General features: G+C 36.0%; 1 protein-coding gene across 50 annotated transcripts in view; it reads right to left on the bottom strand.

Moving 5' to 3' along the window:
* ADGRL3 (adhesion G protein-coupled receptor L3) overlaps positions 1-23155 on the bottom strand; it is an 812688-nt gene that overhangs the window by 706727 nt on the left and 82806 nt on the right. For 2 of the 50 annotated variants that reach the window (XM_084972384.1, XM_084972346.1), the window contains exon 2: positions 5921-6011. The exons of 47 other annotated variants lie outside the window; for them this stretch is intronic. The gene's annotated coding sequence lies outside the window, so the exon portion shown is untranslated. Of the gene's footprint in view, positions 1-5920; positions 6012-15536; positions 15599-23155 lie in introns of those variants that run through there. One more of the 50 variants, XM_084972386.1, reaches the window with a different exon arrangement.

Genomic DNA, 23155 nt, shown 5'->3' with positions numbered 1-23155 from the left:
ACAAAATCTTTATTAAGAACTATATCAGCAGTGCTAAGACTTGAGAACTCATTCTTAACCACTAGGGTACATTTGTGGCAATAGTTCAAACATCTTAATTCCGTAACAGTCACAGAATGAAAATCAGCATGAGCCATCTCACTCATCCACGGACTCAGCTTAAAGTCACCAGTGCCCAGGAATGTGTAATTTGTGTACTCAACTTTTATAATTGTCTAAGCATTTTCTTTCCTTAATGGGTGTTCCTCTCTCACTTTAACTGCTTTCCTCTCATTCACTTGCAACTATGTCACGGCCTCTGCAGTGCTACCCTTATCGAAGGCAGTGAAATCTAAAGAATATTGATTGATGATGGCTATGTAATTTACACACTCTGCAATTTCCCTGTATGATTTATTGAAAAAAAAGATTGTACATTAAGCTTGGCATTCATTAGGCTGGCCCATTATAGTTTCATATTAATGCTATATCAGATTTGCTTGGAAGATTGATGCATTTAGAGCATGTATACTTGTTTGGAAGATTTTAAAGTATTTGCAAAATCATAGTAATTCTTTAGAAACATCTGCATTGAAACACTGAATGAAGGCTATGCCACCAGTAACCTGAGATTAAATGGAGATAAAATATTACAAAAATGAGCTACTCAGAAAACAAGACTTTTAAGAATTTGTTAAATTTCAACTAAATAAGTTCTTTCTTTCATTCAAATAAATATAAGAAAAGGATAAGAATCCACTATAGAAAACTATATGGAGGTACCTTAGAAATCTATACATAGAACTACCTTATGACCCAGCAATCCAACTATTGGGCATATATCCGGATAAAACTTTCCTTAACAAAGACACATGCACCTGCATGTTCTTTGCAGCTCTATTCACAATAGCCAAGACATGGAAACAACCTAAATGTCCATCAACAGACAACTGGATTAGGAAGATGTGGTATATTTACACACTGGAATACCACTCAGCCATCAAAAAGAACAAAATAATACCATTTGCAGCAACAGGGATGGAACTAGAGACTCTCATACTGAGTGAAGTAAGTCAGAAAGAGAAAGAAAAAAACCATATGATATCACTGATATCTGGAATCTAATATACAGCACAAATGAACCTTTCAACAGAAAAGAAAATCATGGACTTGGAGAATAGACTTGTGGTTGCCAAGGGGGAGGGGGAGGGGGAGGGAGTGGGATGGATTTGGAGCTTGGGGTTAATGCAAACTATTGCTTTTGGAATGGATTGGCAATGAGATCCTGCTGTTAAGCGCTAAGAACTATGTCTAGTCACTTATGACGGAGCATGATAATGGGAGAAAAAAGAATGTATACATGTATGTGTAACTGGGTCACTATGCCGTAGAGTAGGGAAAAAAATTGTACTGGGGAAATAACAAAAATAAAAAAATGCACACCTAAAAAAAGAAAAGAATTAACCAGAATTAATAATTGTAAGCTAAATATATGTGACTCAGTGGGTTAAGAACCTGACTAGTATCTATGAGAATGCAGGATTGAAGCCTGGCCTCACTCAGTGGGTTAAGGATCCAGTGAGCTGTGGTTTAGGTCACAGATGTGGCTGGGATCCCTTGTGGCTGTGATGTAGGCAGCAGCTGCAGCTCTGATTCAACCCCTAGCCTGGGTACTTCCATATGTTGCAGTTGTGGCCTTAAAAAGAAGGAAGGAGGGAGGGAGGAAGGAAGGAAGCTGGATCTCAATACCTGATAATAAATGAGACAAGTGAAAACCTAAAGGTAAAAATAATAATAAAAAAGGATGATATATATATTTTCTACTGTCAACACCAGAACTTTCTTGGGAGCCTTGTAAGAAATCACATTTATTACACTGGATTTGTTAGTGAACAGTGAAATTGTTAACTAATAAGCTTTTGCCAATAACTGAGAAAACATACAGCATAAGTTGTCAAGGGAAGTTATCTAGACTCTTAGCAGCAGTCCTCATACACATCAAAGAAACAGAAACAAGTCTTCAGGTCACCTGATATGTGTACCTTTTTTCAAATAATCAAAACTGAATTTAAATCCAGATAAAGTCCCTCCAAAAGTAAAACAGATCTTTCCAAAGATATAAAGTTTTCAGTAAAAGGTAGTACCTAGATTGATGCCTATATTCCCTGTGACTTAAAAGCAAACTGCCAGCCAACTGATCATTTTTCATCTCATTTTTTAAATTTCTAGAATAAGAAGGAAATTAAGTGAGGATGTTGACAAAAACATGGGCTTTCACTGAAGACACTAGTAGGGAAGAAATGATCAAGGGCATTTAAAATAAGGAAAACCTGACATTACACAAATGCGTTCTGTGTAGTGTCTCCGACACAGCCTCACAGTGATGCTGGATAAATTCGTATTTATGCTTTGACTGCAGTATACGAAGTGTCACTTCAACATTCTGAACAGTGATATGCTGTGAAATGCCAGAAGTGACACATCACAGGAAAGAGACAGAAAAGGCTGGGGAGGGTTTGCAGACTGGGAGAAGGATGGACGAGAACACTCGTGTTGTAATTTAAAATAATTATTTTCTGAATAATTTAATCACAAATAGATGATGTCACATACTCGAAAGCAAACTAAATGTTTGACGTGTCCTGTGCTCATTGTCACTAGTGGAGAGAAGTGATCTCACAGTATGTGGATGCACTAAAGTCATTTCAAAATTTATAATTATTCAAATGGTTACCGATTTTTGATTGCTCACTCACCAAATTACAAAAACAAAAGCCAGCACCTGATTTCGTTATGGTTCCCTGTAATCAATCATTTGAAGCCATTTATTTGGAAATGGGACCCTTTATAACCTCTCCTGTTATTAAAACATATCAATCTCATCAATTTAATTTTCAACACAGATATTGTTTTTCCCGTTCCTGTCAAAATGTACAATGGGATTGCTACTGAATATAAGTAATTAATTTTTAACTACAGAAGAATTCGGCTATTTCAGGATTTCATTTTATTATTATTTTTAATGTAGCGATGGTTGTCCTGATGGTTATTATTTGGCTGAATGAATTGAAGTGAGGCTCCCTGGGCAGCTGCTGACATAATGACTGATTGTGTGCAGAGCTGAGAATGTGAATGATAAATTCTGAAAGGCTCTGGAATTTGTGAATAACAAAAGTAGCTACAGTGCCTAACCATTTGTTCTCAGCCACAAAAGAAGACTCAAAGGCTTTTGTTTAATGAAATGATTCAAAAACAGGATAGAGAGGAATTAAGGGTTATCTGTACTGGTGCAGTACAGCAAGCAGCTTGTGTGCACAAGTAGATGGACCATAAATACAGGCTGGTTAACACGGTATAAATGAAATTAATCTGATTCTATCCCCCTTAATATTATGATGATATTCTCATGACAGCTTTCTTAAAATCTTCATGCTTTTGCAAAGAGAAGAAGAAGGAGGAGGAAGAGAAGAAGGAGAAGCAGCAGTAGCAGAAGCAGCAGCAGAAACAGCAGCAGCACATAGAAATAGGAACCATTTAAATTTGCATGGACAGGTTAATGATTCATTCCAGATTCATACAAGATTCTACAAATAAAACACATAACAGAAAGCCTGGCAAATGATAAGCGTGCTACTAATTGGGTGGTTGTGGTAAGAGTAATATAAGCATTAAGGATCATTCCAGAGGGTATCTTAACCCTTAACCCCCATAAGAGTCTCTTCAGATAATTAAAGCAAACCCTCAGAGGGTAGCAGAATATATCACCCCAAAATATGACTGAAGGAGTTCAGGACAACTTACCCCAAATTATGCTGCTCTGGAATACTGACCACTTGGAGCTGAACGAACATGCAAAGCAGCAAAAGCTAGAAGAAGCTTTCTCTAAACTTTGCTTATCTACATAAAGACAGATCCTCCACAAGACACTCCGGGTCATAAACCCCTTCCCTTCCAGGGAGATTCATCACCAGCAAAGACTGACACTCGACACAGCAGAAACTGGAAGTCGACACCACACCCAAACTTTGTCACTAAAGACCATCCCTCCTATCTATTCTTGTAAAGCTCCATCCATCTTGCCTAAAAAGCATCTCTTCTCCCCAACCTGTAGGCCTACTTCTGCCCTGCTCTATTAGGATGGTATTTCAGACTGAATTCTAAGCCACCTGGAGGAGTGTCCACCAGGGTCCCTGGGTAGCTCCCATGCATATACAAGTTACACATGTTAATAAACTTTTGTTTTTCTCTTGTTAGTCTTTCATTACAAAGGACTCATAAAGGTAGAGAGAAAATCATTTTCTTCCCTTACACCCCCACATCAGATATGAGAGAATGGGGAACCTGACTGAGGCAAAAATTAAGGTGGGAATTTAATGAGTTCTGTCTCACCCAAAAGCCCTCTTTTTCCCCAAGATATCATGTGCCTTCAACTACAGAAATATGATTCAATAAAATATTTTTTGTTAGGAATGAGAACTGGACACTGACACTTTACAAAAATTCAAGGTAGAAACTAAAAATGTAGCAGATTTTTGTCATCATTATCAATAAATTAGAACTTTCAGTGTTTGTTTGTCCTACAGTTTTTCAGAGTACATATAAACTTCCCATTCCACTGACAAAGGCTTGAAATCTGTAATTTGGCATACATCACAGAAGACATAGGGCCAAACTCAAACTGGTTAGGTCACAGACTACTGAATGCAATTAAAGGAACACCAAAATTATCTCTGGTATCCATTCAGTAAACGTTTGCAGCATATAGACTCTGAGATCAGAATTATCCATTTTATCTAGGAAATAAAAGAGACAGTTTTAAAATAAACTGTTACTTATGCAATCAAAGAGTAAAACAGAAATTATCAATAAATACCAGTTATGTTCCTATATACCAATCCACTGTTTTTATGTTGTTTACAGTCTTTTTTTTCCTTTGCTTTTTTTTTTTTTTTTTTTTGCTTTTTAGGACCACAGGTGATGCATAAGGAAATTCCCAGGCTAGGGGTCAAATCAGAGCCACAGCTGCCAGGCTACACCACAGCCATAGCAATGTGGATCCAAGCCACGTCTCCAACCTACACCACAGCTCACGGCAAGACTGGATCCTTTAACCCACTGAGCAAGACCAGGAATTGAACCCGCATCTTCATGGATACTAGTTGGTTCATCACCACTGAGCCACAATGGGAACTCCTGTTTAGAGTTTCTTGAGGACAAGTAAGGGGAATCTCAGCTGCCATAAAACTGATATTATCTTTTTCAAATATCTTGGTGAGAGTTTTCAAATAGTATGAATATGTCAACTATACCACATTAATGCATTTTTAATTACTTAGATATAATTAATATAACTTGAAAGTAATAGGCCAAAGAATAGAGATACAAATTACATATTTGAGTATTGCTACTTTCACAAAGCCATATTTTATAAACACAATTTAACAAGCTTTGTTTGTGTAAAGCAAGGTACCTAATGTCAGAAATATAGGTACACAAAATCGTATCTTACAATGATAATATATTTTGGAAATATGCGAGTCTTCATTTCCAAATGGAGTTTCAAGTAAAGCCTTTTGCTATTTACACTTTCTCAAGACACTGTTTCGACATGAAGTCATCTTGGTTTTCTGGGAAAAGAAGACCAAATAAATCCCCTAATTCTAATCCAGTATGTATTATCCTTACTGTGGAAGGATTTTAAATCCTTAAGCAATTTATCCATCAAAATAGAAGGCAAGGTACTGACTCCCAACTGCTGATTTTTATTTCATACATCGAATGAATTTACAAATCTGCTGAAAGGTACACCAGGGCATCAAAAGCTCCCTCCTGACTGGGTTTGAAGACATTCACCATGAAAGGGCAATGCGTTTGTCTTTGTTCCCTGCCCCAGACTTTCAGTTAACCTGAGATTTGTTCTGAGTTAAGAGAGGCGGTCTACCTTCTGTTTCATTTCCTGTGATTCTCAACCTGTCATGTTCTGGTCTTGACTTTTCATCACTGCACTCAATTCACCCTCATCACATCATTTGCTGAAGCAGAAGGAAAAAAAAAAAGTGTTATTAAGCGAGCTGTGCTTTTGTTTCTTATCAGAAAAATTCAATAGCCTCTATGTCACAGCATCCTTTTTTTACTGCATGTAGTAATGACACACATCCATACTATCTGGCCACAAAAAGCAGTCTCCCTTAAATGAGAAACTATGGGAAAGTCCATTTAAAAACATTTATACTATCAATTCGATACTGGATGGAGTCTCAGTTTTTTAACCCCTATGTATTAGGTAGAGATCAGGTTTTTGTTGGAATCTTGGTGATGTCTGGAAATATATTTAGCCAAATCACAGCAATTATTAACTTGTTCAGTTACAAAACTTTCAGTACTTTTATTATTTGCTGTACACTTGTGATGTCTATACATATATTATTTTTGATTAAAAATATATTTAATTTGAAAAGTCATAAAAGGGCCCTAGAAGTTCACACTGTGGTGCAGTGGGTTAATGATCTGGCTTGCCTCTGTGGAGGCACCAGTTTGTTCCCCCGCCAGGCCCAGTGGGTTATGGAACCGGCATTGTTGCAGCTGTAGCGTAGGCTTCAGCCGTGACTCAGATTAGATCCCTGGCCCCCAGGAACTTCCATATGCTGCATGGGTGCCCAAAAAAAGGAAAAAAAAGGAGTCTAGATTGTGACTTACATAGCCAAAAGTACTGAACAACAGCTGAGGAGACCAAATAATAGTTATACAGAAGAAAAGGAAACTAACAGGGAACACATTTCCATATTCATACAATATTAACAATATCACCACTAATTAAAGGACAGACCATCAATTTGGATGCCATTTTATGAATCATATTTCAAAAAATATAAGATGCATCTGATTGTAAGACAGAACATAATTTTATGTACTACTAAAGAAAAATGCATGTTGCCAATAAAATTGGTAGATTATCAAATATTATGATGCATCCATTTTCAGGTATGTTAAAATATGAATATAATGTGGGCCTTGGAATGGATAAATTATAGCATATTCCAGTCACCGGGCAAAACTCTTAAGTGCACTCCCGTCTTTATCCTTAACATCCACAAGAGAGCTTTTCACATCTAGGAAGTGGAGAAACTGGACGAGAGCAATTTAGCTACTTGCTCTAGCAACACAGCTAGGAAGGTCAGAGCTGGGATTTAAAATTAATCCCACACTGGCTGAACCCTCCTTGGTTCTCACTGCTTTATAGATTTGGATTCTTATCAACAGACTTGAAATTAGACTCGCTTATTTAAAAGTGAGTAAACAAATATTTGGGGCCAACAGAATATGCTTCTCTATTTTATCATTTCTTCTAAGTATTATCAACCGGTATGGCATTAATCAGAACAGTCTTATCTGAGTTTACTAATTTCTTATTTTTTCTAATGGCCACACCCATGGCATATAGGAGTTCCCCAGGCCAGGGACTGAATCTGAGCCACAGCTACAACAATGCCAGATTCTTTAACCCACTGCCAACGGGGCCAGGGATCAAACCTGGGCCTCTCCTGTGACCTAAGCCACTACAGTCAGATTCTTAACACACTGAGCCACACAGAACTCAAGAATCTATTAATTTCTGATTAACAAATGCAGTTATGATATACACACACAGGATCCTATTATATTCAGCACTCTTGTGTATATCATAATAAGTAAAATAAGTCATAAGTCTAAATTCTGAGTACCTCAGCTATTTATATACTTCCATTTACAGGAAAAGGTAGAGTTTCAAATCATTGTGAGGAAATGAAAATAAATCCATTTGGAAATGTCTGAGCAACTGCTTTAAATCATATGGTTTGCAAGTGAATCAAGACAGCTTTATTCCACAATCATATTTAATATAAATCTAGCAGAAATCCTGCCTCATGCAGAGCCCTTGAGAATCATGGCTTAAAAGACAGAAGAGGAAGGGAATGCAGCTGCTCTCTCCACTCCCGACATCCTCACCCTTCTGCCTGATGAGATGGCACCATGGTCCCTCCCTCAATATAACCAGCGCTTGGGTTTGACTTTGATGTCTTCCACTCCACAGAACACCACACTGCGACACAGGACACCACAGCAGTTCACCAACCCTGTTGCCTGCTCATCTCTAGCTTCTTTGCTAAGGCAAGTGTTCAGTGTCTGATCACTAACTAGCTGTGTTTGGGCTGAAACAGAGGAAGCAGAGAAGGTTCACCTGCATGATCTGTGAACCCCACCCCCCACCCCCTTCCCTTTCTGTTGGGGCCTGAAATGAGATAGGAGATCTCAGGAAATTACAAGTCAGAAGATACAGTCAGGACACTCAGGTACACATTTTGTTATGATGAGTCTTGGTTGCTGGTCAGGAGGTTCTATCTGTCTTCCCAGCGATTCAATCAAAGAAAGAGGAGCATTTTAAGAACAGGCATCTCAGAGAACATAGCAAAGCATCTAAAATTCTCCACTTCTGTCAGCTAAATTATTTCCTGCCTGCCAGCTCCCTCGCAACTTTCAAGATTTCCTCTAGTTCCAGGTTTCTAACTTTGCTATTAACAAAGAAAAGCCCCCAGGCGACCTTCTTCATGTGTACTATTCATGCCAGTACTACCTTGCTCTCACTGTAGGCACTGCATCCTCAAGAAGAGATGATGTTGAAGGCAGTATGAAGAGTACAGTTTTTTTTTTTTAATGTTGAAATTATGGATACACAGTTATACAGACACACACAAGCATGTTTCCATATAAACAAAAGGTGATTACAAACATGTACAAGCTCGCCATCTAGTTGAACAATAATCTGATTCCCAAACACCATCAGTGGCTTCCAGATGAGCTATAGTAAATGTTATTAGTCTTATAACTATAGCCCCAAACTGCCAGAGATTATTTTATGTGATTATATTTCATTTTGTCATCAAATTTAAAAGACTTTTTCTTTGAACTAAACAAACTAAATCAAATATCCCAGGATGACATTTTATACTTCAGCCATAATGAAAAATAAGTATATTTCAGTAAGCATATGGTAGTTTTAATTAAGAAGAGAATTTGGGCTCTCTATAAATTACACCTGTTTATTTATTGAGGTCCGTGGTGACTACATTATTCATTGTGGCTCTATACTTTTGACCCTACAAACTCTAGAGCAGTCAACAGACACTGAAGAAAAACCATTTCCAATCTCTTTTACTCTCCTCTAATGGGGGCGATATTTGCTCCTCGCTTCTTAGTGGTAAGATGTAAAAATTACTGGTGATTAAAGCTCTCACTATTTAACATCAGACCTTAAAACTGATACTTTCAACAGTAGAAAGCAGTATATTTTCAACTACCAAAAACTATTGGGGAATTCCTGTCATGGCTCAGTGGTTAACAAATCCAACTAGGAACCATGAGGTTGCGGGTTCAATACCTGGCCTTGCTCAGTAGGTTAAGGATCTGGCGTTGCCGTGAGCTGTGGTGTAGGTTGCAGACGCGGCTCAGATCCCGCGTTGCTGTGGCTCTGGTGTAGGCCGGCAGCTACAGCTCCAATTAGACCCCTAGCCCAGGAACCTCCGGATGCTGCAGGAGCGGCCCTAGAAAAGGCAAAGAGACAAAAAAAAAAAAAAAAAAAAAAAAATACTGGCCATAACAATGTAAAGGTCTAGTCTAAAGGATGCAGATTATTGTAAAAGAGACAAAATCTCCTAATTTGAAAACAGTCATTATATTAGTCTTATTATGTCTTCATTGTATATTCCTGTCACAACAGTAGTCATTTTTTATATACCAAAAATGACATAAGGACAAATTGCACCTCTCATGAGAAGTTATGTCTTGGCCTCTGTATCAAACCATTCATTCATTTACTCACACACACACACACACACACACACACACACACACACACACAAACGTGTATGAACGCAGCTCAAATTCTTGACCTTTGAAATTCAGAATAAATAAGCCCCATTCCTATTTAGAAGGAAACATAATGATATAGGCAATGACCTTTCTGCTACAAATGACATCATACTTCCACTGTCATCCTCACCAGTGACTCCAGGTGACTTGGGAAGGCGGCAGCCCACTGCTAAGAAATTGAGCATTCACATCTTTAAAAAGTTTATCCATTTATATGTTGCAATAGTAATCTATTGCATCATGTTTTATTTAGAAATATAACTTCTGGAGCTAAAAGAATTAATGATGTGCTACAGATTTACACCTAAGAAAACATGAAATGGGCCAAAGACTTGAATAGACATTTTTCAAAGGAAGATGTACAGATGGCCAACAAGCACTTGAAACAATGCTCAACATCACTGATTATTAAAGGAATGCAAACCAAAACTACCACAAGACACCACCTCACACCAGTCAGATTGGCCATCATGTTTAAGTCTACAAATAACAAATGCTGAAGGGGGTGTGGAGAAAAGGGAACCTTCCTGCACTGTTGGTGAGAATGTAAGCTGGTACAACAACTATGGAGATGAGTATGGAGATATCTTAGAAATCTATACATAGAACTACCATAGGACCCAGCAATCCCACTCTTGGGCATCCATCTGGACAAAACTTTCCTTGAAAAAGACACATGCACCTGCATGTTCTTTGCAGCTCTATTCACAATAGCCAAGACATGGAAACAACCTAAATGTCCATCAACAGACAATTGGATTAGGAAGATGTGGTAAATATACACACTGGAATACTACTCAGCCATCAAAAAGAACAAAATAATACCATTTGCAGCAACAGGGATGGAACTAGAGACTCTCATACTGAGTGAAGTATGTCAGAAAGAGAAAGACAAATACCATATGATATCACTGATATCTGGAATCTAATATACAGCACAAATGAACCTTTCAACAGAAAAGAAAATCATGGACTTGGAGAATAGACTTGTGGTTGCCAAGGGGGAGGGGGAGGGAGTAGGGTGCTTGGAGAGCTTGGGGTTAATTAGATAGAAACTATTGCCTTTGTAATGGATTAGCACTGAGATCCTGCTGTGTAGCACTGGGAACTATGTCTAGTCACTTATGTTGGAGCATGATAAAATGTGAAAATAGAATGTGTACATGTGTGTGTAACTGGGTCACCATGCTGCACAGTAGAAAAAAAAATTGTATTAGGGAAAGAACTATTAAAAAATATATTAAAAAAATAGTCAACTTGGCCAAGACCCAAATCATTGTAAATAAAATCACATATAAGGATAAAAATAACTTAAACATAGTTCCATGTTCCTTAACATTGTGAATGCATGTGAGTGTGTGTGTAAACACAGAGAGTTAAATAGGGAGAGAGACAAAGTATATTGCTGCATTAAAATGGTAATTATATGATGTCATGTAATTAGAATGGAGACCTCTATAAATAATCTTTTAAGTTTTATTGGCCAAACAAAGTGCATGCTGTGATAATATGTAAATAACAACTCCAAGAGGTTATCTACTCTAAATTAATCTCAGACACACTTTGTAAAAATTACAAAAATTGTAACTGATTAGGATGTATGGATATGAGAAATAAGGTACTAGTCAATGTCATTTAATGATCAAATATAATTATGGAGCCTAGTAAGTATTCAAATCTTTTCATAAGTACAAGGGAATATTTCTTGGACACATGAAGAGCCACAATGCCTCTCTGGTAACCACAGGGCAGGTATATTTGGTCTGTTCATTATCCATTTCTCAAGATATAATTTAAGTATCACTTCCACAAGTTTTACAGATTAAATATGACAAAAGCTAATAGTTATTAAGTGTTTATCATATTTTAAGGACTATGCTAAGTGCTTATGGATAATTTCAATTTCATCTTCCAAACAGTCATTTTATAGAAAAGCAACCCAAGGAACAAAGAGCTAAGGTAAGTGGCCCAGGATCACATGGTGATGAACAGGGTTAGCTGACTAGACACTCTGTCTTGGGTATTCTATTACTATCGCCTTAAATTATATTGGAACCATTAAATTTGCCTTCACTCCTTTTTAAAAAAATTTATCCCACCTGAACAAAGAAAACAATCAGGATGAAAATCTTTAGTACAGCAACATCCAAATATTTGCCTAGATGAAAGTTTGAAAAAAAAAATGATTTAGAAGTTCTGAAAGTGATGGGATGAGAGAAAAAACTGTTATGTTAGAACTTATCTCTAAATGAGTGCCTTCTATAACATAATGGCTAACCCTCTCAACCCATCAATAGTCTCAGAGTCCAAAGCTCCAAAAATGAAACAATATTGCAGGGACCATCTGTGCTTGCCAGCCCAGCATCCAGTACCTTTTTTAAACAGTACTCTGAAATAACAAAACTGGTCTTCCACTCATGTACACATCAGCCTTTACTGACAGAGGTCAACTAGTACATGCCATCCTCTCTGCTCTGCACACAGACTGGGGTAGGCATCCTTTCCAAATCAGGCCAGTCAGAGTCAATGGCATCGATTCCAGGACATTTATTCAAAAACATGGCAAACAAACTTTGCTCCTTCCCTCAAAATTGTAAAGAGAAATCATGCAGTCCCAGAGTTTGTGGCCACCAGCTTTGGATCACTAGAGAATAGTCAACACTAAGGCAGCAGGACCAAGAAATGAAGAAAGAAAAATTTTGTTCTGATCATATTCTTAAATGTTGCTTTAAGCTGTTGCTGGAAGCCAGACATGCCCTTACAACTCATTAGTAAAATCAATACATCCACATATTTTATTAAGTCATTTGGGTCAGACTGATGTCTCTCCCTAAAATCGTCATCGCCATCTTCAACTATGATATCTCAAAACTTATGTCGTTAATCCAGATTAATTAATTATTCTAGCTTACTAAAGTTATATGTCAAAAGACAGCTATTATTCCTCAAGGAGAAGTTTTTCTTAAATTAACAAAATATCTGAATCCACAATCCTATATTATCAATTACTCATAAAGAGGTAGAGATATAAACAATACCTTTAAAAAAGGAGTTCCCTACATGGGCTTCAGTGGCTAACAAACCCGACTAGGATCCACAAGGATGTGGGTTCGATCCCTGGTCTCACTCAGTGGGTTAAGGATCCAGCTTTGCCATGAGCTGTGGTGTAGGTTACAGATGTAGCTCAGATCCCACACTGCTGTGGCTGTGGTGTACAATGGCAGCTGTAGCTCCAATTCAACCACTAGCCTGGGAACCTCCATATGCCACGATTTGCAGCAGGAAAAAAAAAAAAAAAAAAAAGTCACGCAAACGTAGCCCATATTTTTATGCTACTATTACAACTCAGAAAGTGGTTTACTGATCTCATACAGTTTAACGAATGTACACAAAACAGTGACATTTATTCAAACAATCATTTTTCTACAATACAGAAAAAAAAAAATAGGGAGTTAAATTACCTCTAATCCCTTAAAGTGGATACTTTTACTTTCCAGGGAATTTTTTTTTAAGAGTTTCAAGAGTATATTAAATTATCCTCTCAAGACAGGTACAATGCACTAAATGTCAATGTATTGGAATGGAATGTGTCACCTTAATAATATCAAAAATATTTATGCTTTTAGTGTAAAACCACAGCATAGAAGACAACCACATTAGCAACTGCTTATTATTAAAACCCTCAACTGGGAAAGTGAGCAAATGGTCATCAGTGTAACTTCTACCCAACTATACTTCTACAATATAACTACAATATCTACAAGAAATTTGTTCTTGGATTGTTTCTACCTTGGTGTGTTAAATTGTATTTTCTACTCAAGTACAGAGAATACGGTCTCATCTACTTACAGAAAATCTCTACTACATAGAGCACCATATTTGTTGGTGATGTTCAATCATTAAACATGGGTCAGTGTAAAGCTGGACACTGCTTTTCTTCTTATAAATCAAGAGAGGCCTTTGATCTTTAAAATTACAAGAGAATACAGATGCCCTGTTTACGAAGAGTAAGAGGATAAAATTTGAAAAAAAGAAAATGTGCATAAAATTAGTGACCTTTATTTAAAATGAAAAACTACAGGTTTTATAACTTTGAAAGAGATATTATTCTAAATATTATACAGCTGGAAAGAGAGAGAGAATGTGTGTGTCTATGGCTAGGTCTATATGTACTGAATTTGGAAGGGCTTCTTTCCCCTTTCTTATTCAAATTAGGGTTTCTAAAAAGAACATACTGCTAAAAAAATTCAATGAATATGATAAATTTACATAAGAATTTACAACTAACTACAAAGTTTATCTGGGTCTACAGATGAGGGAAAAATTCATGCTGGACAGAATTATTATATTTAACTATTTGCATAGTTTCCCAATTCGCTGTTATATATAATTTACCAACTTACCTTAGTTACACAGACACCTTCTTAAAGTGTCAGATAATTTACCTTCTCTCATTTACTTCTGTCACCATCTCAATGCTCTAAAATATTCGAGAAAAAAACTTTTATTTCCAAAAGAAAGATGATTGTAAAAAAATCAAACATTCTTTAAAATTTCATTGCTAATTTTCTTTAAAATTTCAAGCAAAATTTCACTTTGCTTTCATGACAAAGTGAAAATCTTAATTGTCGAAAAAAGTACTAAACAACTGACTCCATATTCGAATCAAAAAACAAACTTCATTGTTCTGTTCAGGAGGATGTTGACATGAATTTGGCATTGCAATCCATGTGAAATATTCTAAGGGGTCACATATTTGAGCCAAAAAGATAAGTTTCAAATAATTGTATTTTTAAAAACATGCTGTATATCCCCATGCCAAGACGCTGTGAAATAGTTGACCATAAAGAGGATTAATTTTACAGCAGAGTAAATCAAAGTATTTAAATATATTTAAAATCTTGTTTCATTTTTTTAAAGGATTCGGAGGAAATTAAACCAACTTTTGTAGTCCTCCCATGCAAGAGTTGCACGTAAACACAACAAAGAAAAAAAGAGGTAAAGTAGACCCTGAAACAAAGCTGTCAAGACAAAGCAAAGGGTTGTTTTTAGTTTCCCAAGAGGGACTAGCCCCTCTCTGTTCTTAACGGTACTGTATTAATAAATTCAAGTTCACTGGAACGTGGGGAGAGCACCAACGGACGAAGCATTTCACAAAACTCCAAGTTTTTAGCACGATGTCAGGGCTCCAGACTGGACTCCTTTTAAACATCTAAGTAGAGCATGAACAGGTTCAAAGGGAGGTAAGGGAGCACATGGTTTCCCCTGCTTACAACAGTGAATGCCTGTCCTGCTCCACCACCTCTGAAGCACAGTATACCAAGGGGCACAGAAGAGCAGTGGGCAAGACAGTGACGTTGGGACTTGCAAAGCGTGACTTCGAGACAGTGCTGCCCAGGAAAAACGGAAATACAGGAGATCAAGAAAATGGACTCATCACCAACCTAGGTGCACAGTCAAGGAAACTGAAAAAAGAAGTACTGATAAATATTTTGCCTTTTAGAAAATACAGGTATTTGTCAAGTTTATTACCTGGAAAATTACTTCACTATTTCTAGCCACCTACGAAAATTACAAGACATATACACAGCTACCCCTCATTATATATATTACTTGAAACTCAGCAGTATACCAGGAATGAGAACTAAAACCATATATATCTGCTCTTCCATTTGTTGATAAATATTCTGTATTTTTTACCTATAGAATAAACCTATAATTTATTTTTTAAAGGTTGATTTAATCAGCATAGGTGGTAAAACCTTCTGCTGTAGCCATGTGGTATTTTTATGTGTGATATCCCCGTTGGTTAAAGCATTATACTAAATAAAGCCAGAGTCATATTTCTTTCTCTACAGATTAAGTAAATTCTCCCTCATTGTCAGAAACCATAGCCAACCATCTCACAAATACATATTTTTGAACACTTAGGTCATTAATTAAGGAAATATTTAAAAAGCCATTGGTAAAATGTACCACAAATAAAGAGGACTAAGAAAGGAAGCATAATTTGAAGGAGAAAGAGTTAAGGGACAGAGAAAGGGAAGAAAGAAAGGAAAGGAAGCAGAAACTATGATTTTTGTCAGTTCAGATATACTAATATATTTTCCAGTTTGATTTCCCACCCTATTCCAATGTGATGCAATTTAGCCATTTGTTTAGGTATTTTAAAGAAAGCACACATTCTTTCAATGAGAATTCTCTGTTGTGCAATATGATCATTGAATACCCCAATGTTAAAATTTTGAACACTTCCTTCCAATTATTTTCACAGCTAGACAAGCTTATTTATGAGCAATTAGTTATGGACTTCCAAAATTTCTGTATTAATTAAATCAAAATATTGTTATAAATAAGAAACTAATTTCTTTTGTAGTCAAAAAAATTTAATAAAAACACTGCGTACTTTTAGAAAGAGGAAATATACATCTCTGGATCCATCCTTCATATGCAGCTGATAAATATCATGTGGTAAGATGCCTTGGTAAAGAGTAGGTGCTGAGCTTTTATTTATATCTGCAATACCATTTTCTGTATGTATGGAGGAGGTCCCTCTGGCCTATTAGGTTAATATAAGGCAGGCACCTGCCCATTTTTTCTTTTAGGGAGAACTAAAAGCAGCAGAACACCTGATACAAGATATTTTAGAAGGAGAGTCAGCGGACTTCAGCTAAGAAAATTCATTATACCTTTAAATGAGTTAACACTTATAAATGTGTGACAATGTTATGGTGTTTTCTACTTCTGGAAAAAGCCCTATAACTGAAAATTATTGCTTGTTTGAGTACTGGTTTATAGGAGATATGGAGTTAAAGACAGTGTCCCTTCCCCTCAAGTAAGAGGCCATGAAAGACACTGAAATAGGCAGGATATGTCATCAAGGATAAACAATCCAGGATGCTTTGGGTTCACTGACATACTGGGACTAGGACCATGACTGTGTAATTGTAGATCAGCAGGTATAGGTAAAGGATTGTAAGACTTTATGGCAGGGGACACTTTTGAGTATAGACCTTAGCTCTAGGAATCATGTCACTATCAGAGGAGATCAAGGACTCTGGGCATGGCTCCCTCAAACCTAGACCAGAATGTAGAGCTGTGAGGTTAAGTGCTGCAAGTACTCTGCTTGGTAGAGTAAGCTGTCCTAAGTTTGGAAAGCATGTAAGGATCTAGAATGGAAAACCCTGAGGATAAACCTCAGCCTGTGAGATCTGAGACTTCTTTCACATCTGTAAATTACCATGTGTTATTTTTCTTTTGTTATCCCTGAACTTTACCAGGAAAGTCAAACTACTGCAGTCTGATCTCTGTTAGACTTTGGAGAATTGAAGAGAGTCTATACCATTTCTGAAAGGCAGGTACAAATAGGGAGCGTAGGAACCTAGGCACAAAGTAAGAGTATTTGTAAAAAGCAGAGGTGACAGGACAGACAAGGGCAAATCTCAATGGGGTCATGAGCGCCAGAGGCAGCTATTGCAAAAAGAAAAAAATAGAAAGAGAAAGAAAGGAAAAAGAAAAAAAGTTGGAATTGAAGAACTTAAAGGTTCTGTTCATGAGCCCCACTGAAGAGAAATCTCTGAGGGAAAAAAAAAAAAAAAAAAAAAAAACAAACTTCAGTTCTTAATGGCAATTTCTGGGGAAGACGAAGCTTTAGCCATTAAGCCAGTGGTAGCTCGAGTTATCAAAAGCAGAAAGGTGAATCAATTCCTACATATTCAAGTTGTAACGTCTGTTTCTGGACTTGTAAAGAAAACATAAACACAAAAGAAACAGAAAAGGAGTACTTTTACTTTTCCAAATTATATTAGGCAGTATGTAATAGAATTACTGGTGGCCTTATGAAAGCCCCTTACAAAAAGAGACTGGCTACTTAGCTAAATGCAACCTTCTATTATGACTCTTTGACGGGAGAACATACTCCAAAGAAGAGCCATGTCAATTTTTTAAAGTAGTTGGACCATGATTCAACAAAACAGACTTGATCTCTAGTATGAAGATTTATGTTTCACATTAAGAGGTGGTTCTTCACTTTCAAAATCTTCAATGGATAACAAAAACTTTGGAACTGCTAAGTTACTGTGAATGAATGAAATGACTACTGGTTGTCACACTCCAGGCAACAGGTTTCAACTATTCATTAAATTTAAATTCTGAGTCTGAAGATGAAAATCAAATCTCAATCACTGTGCAATCTCAGATTGTATTTGTAGCAACACTATTTCAAAACTATTATCAATATTCACCCTCAATAAACAGTTCTAAGCATTAAGTGATAAAAAGCTGTATAACTACAGGAACTTAAAAAAAAAAGATTTAGAATGTTAATTATAAAAGGTGTGGAAATCTTTGTAATGAAGACACAAATCCAAAAAATTACTCAAAAAACTCATAAAACGTTATGAATTTAAAAGCATTATGAATATAACTTCCTTATTCCCAAAGCCAACTTTCCACTAGGCTACACTACAACATATACAAAAAAACCCTCACACAAAATTATCTTATATGAATATTAAAATGATTACCAACCAATTTAATAACAAAATGTGGATTTGTAATGTGACGTAAAACCTCGTTATACAGACCTGATTTCAATCTCGTGAAAGTAGTAGTCTTTAAAATTAAGAGACTTACCTTAAACTAATCCTCTTAAACTGAAAAAGTTGATTATCAGCTGCCAGTATTTTAGAGAAACAATGAAGGCATATTAATGGTATTCTTTACAAACTACTCATGAAACCTGCTACTTAGAATGTCAAGATATGCAAATTATTCCCAAGCTTCATCTCAGTGAATGATTAGAGGAAGCTGAACTCAACATTTTTTATTTTATTACATTTTATTTTATTGTGATGCTCCATATTTAGAAGGCAAGCAAAAGCAGCAATCCTACCCAATTTAGAGTCCAGGTAGCAAATGAAAAATAGATTTTATGTAGTTCCCAAAGTTAGAGACAAGGGCCAAGGGCCTTATCAGCAAATAGAAAAAAATGGAGGTTTGGAAGTCACGTTCACATTGGTGACAACAGAAAGATACTGACAATAACAAACTGAAAATTTTTTCTAAACCTTGAAAAATATCTACTTTTCTAATCTCATATTTTCTATTAGAAATTTTTTTGCCCAAATTAATGTTATCATTTTGTCAGTTAAAAAAAAAAAAAATGGACTGCTATACAATTAGACTGTCACCAGACAAACAACCATTGCTCCATCAAGGTCAGCCAACACACCCAGATCAAAAAATGAAATTCTACAGAATTTCTTTATTCTCACCGGCCTTAAGGCATTTAGCAGGAAACAAATGGAAGAAGGGCTTCACCCTGAAGATTCTAAACTCTAAATCCTGCTTTCTTTTCCACTCGTGTCGTAACCTCATGCCCCATCCAAGAATCAAGTCCCTATAGATATGATTAATGATTAACAATTTCTTATTGCAAAAAATAGAGCTACCCAAGTACGTAAGTCCTCTTAAAATATTTACCTCCCCATTAGAATGCAATTTTACATGCAAGAGATACTGCTCTTAAGGGGCCAAAAGGTTAGGTCAGAGAAATACTACCAGATTCCTAACAAATGGAAATTTACATGTAAAAATTTAAAAATAGTTGCAGCAATAAGTATAGCTAAAAATTTGATTTTGAATATCACACTCTTACTTGTCTTTGGCATAACAGCCTCATTTAGGAAAAGTAATTCAAATAATCTCATCTTAAAAAAAAAAAAATACCTGAAAATAGCTTTATAACAATAAAGTTAGCAGTAGTCACTAACTTTCAAAACTCTAATGTAAAGGCATATAAAAATGAAAAATGACAGAAATTACCAGAATATTTAATTAAAATAATGCTTTGATTCACAATACTCCAAAACTTTCTGTATTATCATAAATATCAATATCCTTTATTATAAAAGTAGGTCATATTACGTGACCCAGCTTTCTTATTTGGTAAAATAGTGCAGCTATTTTTTAGGTCAACAGGTGTAAATTTTGCATCATAAAGATTGAATTGTGGCAAAGCATCCCAAAGTGAATTTCTCACAATATATTTAATCTCTTTTTGTTAGACATATAAATTGATTCTGATATCTTGCTATTAAAATACATATCCTCTCATGAACTTTTGTGGTTAAAATATGCAATACCTTTTTAATCATTAAACAATTAACAACACTGTAATTTAGAAAACCTATGAACTCTGAAATAATCTGCTCAGGAAAAATAACCTCAGATAATAAAAAGCTATACTTTGGAGATGGGATTTTAATTTACCACTATCCAATATTTAATACCTATTAATATCTCCCAAAGTGATAGAGTATATTGAAGGACAACATAGTATATACGTGTATTAAGAGACAACGAATAGCACTTTATACAGAAACCTACTTTACTTCCATTAATTTATCTTTTTTCTTAAGAAAATACTTTAAACTTACTTTAGAGAGCAATAAATCAATATTACCCACATATTTTATCCTTCTCAGGGTCCTTTATATGTAAATGTAATACTGAAATATTAATAAACTTCTAGCACTCTGAAGTAGTTACAACACATAATTATCTTCATTTTCCTCTTTGTCCCAAAGAGGCTGACTGATTTGGTTATAATCACACATTCAGTAACAAAACCAATATAAGAACAACACATTGGACATCTATTTCCTAAAGTCAAGTGCTTTCTTAAGGCAAGGACAGGTTGTAGAGAAGGGAGATGAGATAAAATAAATAACAGATGGAAAAGGAGGTTAATAAAAACTGCAGCAACAAACTCTTAAGTTCTTAAACTGGAAAATAAAGTCATGAACAAGCATGGTAGAGCCAATCAGAGGAGATTATTATACTACTCATGCACACACAGAATCACAGATGTGACCTTAGATACCACTAAGTCCAGCTTTATAGAGGAGAGAGGCTAGCTCTGATGTTTTCAGCCTGAGCTTCAATGTCATCTACTTAAAGATGTGTTCCTAGATCGCACTCCCAGCAATCTCTCCTACGATACCATTTGTACATGGGATTCAGGATATTGTACTCTGAATGGCTGAAACGGAAGACATTCAGCTGGCTGATCAGAAGCAAGGAATCTAGTCCAGGGAAACAAATATTTTCACCTAATAAACACAAAACAAAACACCACTCAGAAAGGTCCATGAACACCACGTTTTTGATACAACAGTTGAGTTATGCACCAAGAAACTAACTTCCAGAAGTGACTACCTTTTTGGCTTCAAGACTCAGTCCAAACAGAACTATATTTTAAAAGTAGCTGCCTCTAAGCTGAAATATTACAACTTCCATTATCAAATAATGCAATATCTTTTTTGAACCCAGTCTAGACAAACGCAATCTGTTGGAGTCTGAAATAGTTTTTTATAATCATGAACAGACATGGAGCAGCAGCACACTTAAGACACTAAATTGTAGCCACATAAGGACTTTATTGTTAAAGGAGTTTTGTTCAGTGTGAATTAAGAGTTGGCATGTCTGCATGAAAAACATACCAAAACCCAAGGTATAAATCAGACTTTGATACTGTACATCTATTCTTTTGTGTATGTACTCAAAACCATTTCTTACTGATGAACTGTTTCTTTTTCCCTTTGAAACATCACTGCAATGTTTCCTAAGATATCTTGCAATTTGATGTCACATTTCTTATTTTCACTTCTAAAGACTACCTGAAATAACATAAGAGATTGTTCAATAGTCCTAGAAAAGCTGAACTTCAATTTGTTACTAGCTCATTAATTATCTTTGCTCAGAACTCGAGTTTTGATCTGAGAAAATTCCCTTGAGAAAAAAAAAATACTTTTAGATCTTAGCTGAGTGTTGTGGGGCAAGAGAAAGGGCAGATGAAAGAGACTATCTTTTCAGAATATAAACATGATTCATGCATGACTACAGGCAGCCAAACCCTGCTACAATAGTTTAAAAAGAAAAAAAGTGAAAGGACCAGCTACGTCTCACTTGAAAATTTTCAAGTACAAAGAACCAGGAGAAACACTACTCAATTTTACTTTAATCTGTTCTCTTAATTTCCTGACCCTCCCCTTGGAAATTGTTCACTCCTCACAGTCAAAGGCCTTACAACTGAGAATTTACCCAGTGAGAATAAATTCCTGGCTGGCTTCCCTCACAGGGTTAGACCATGCCTGCTTCTTCTATAGATGTGAGGGTCTGTCTGTCTTCTAATATGTACATTGCTTGACCTAATAGGAACAGTGGCATCATTTACTTTTTTAGTGCTGTGGAGCTGACCATATATTTTGACACGTATTCATTTATTTGATCTTCACAACAGTCTTGGCTGGTGCACAGGATGGGTATTATTACCTTCAAGGTGAGGTGGATTCCAGGAAGTTTAAGTAACTTGTTCAGAACAACACAGCTGGGAAGGAGTGGCTCTGGCACTGGAAGAGACCTTGAGACTAGTCTCTAGTCAAACATTCCTTCTACTCTATCCCTGGGACTTTAGATTGCAGAGTCTAGTCAAATTCTATGCTAAGACATTGACTTTTATCTAAGTAACTGAAATTTAACCAAAAAGTGGTATTTAAAATAAAAAAAAAAAGTATGCTATAATTTAACATTAAGGAGAACATTGATGCTGATATATGCCTCGCTGGATCTTGTCCTATGCCAGGTGTTTTACATGTTACCTACAATCATCAGTAATATCAACCCCATACTGAGGTACTTTAATCCATGTGCTATTCTAAGATTCATATGCAAAACTCTAACCCAAAGAACTCGGTCAGACCTATATTATCACCTGCAAAATGTAGAACTGAGGCTGAAGAAGTTAAATGGCTTATTTCCCTAAAATGGCATATCCATTCTATGGCAAAGTCAGAAATTGACATCAAGTTGTGGACTCGAGGAAAGTCTGGGAAAATATAAGTGATGTATTATAAATCCTGCCCACGGGAAGCCAGAAGCCATCCAAAAAACACTTGCTTAATGTCCAGATATTATTTTTTAAATAAATAAATAAAACCTAGGGGATATCTTTTCTAATAGCTACAATAAAAAAGACATAAAAATTTAAACTTATTTAATACTTCAAGGTTTCCTGTTTCTTTCACAATCATCAACCATTTGAGTCTCACAATAGGATCTGCTATGTGCCTTATGTATATTGAGTATATCTATCATGTATATTACCTATTATTGTATATTACGTATATAATAGTATATAATAGTACATATGTTACCCCTATTTTATAGATGAGTACACTGTAGTTTTAAAAAGTTTTAAAAAGTTAAG

Source organism: Sus scrofa, chromosome 8 (genome assembly GCF_054392235.1).
Source record: "Sus scrofa isolate SSC_HxYL_T2T_F1_AM1 chromosome 8, Sscrofa_HxYL_maternal_Yorkshire_Landrace_v2.0, whole genome shotgun sequence".
Lineage (NCBI taxonomy): Eukaryota > Metazoa > Chordata > Mammalia > Artiodactyla > Suidae > Sus > Sus scrofa.
The sequence above is the reverse complement of the archived record's forward strand: the minus strand, read 5'-3'. Positions and strand labels throughout refer to the sequence as shown.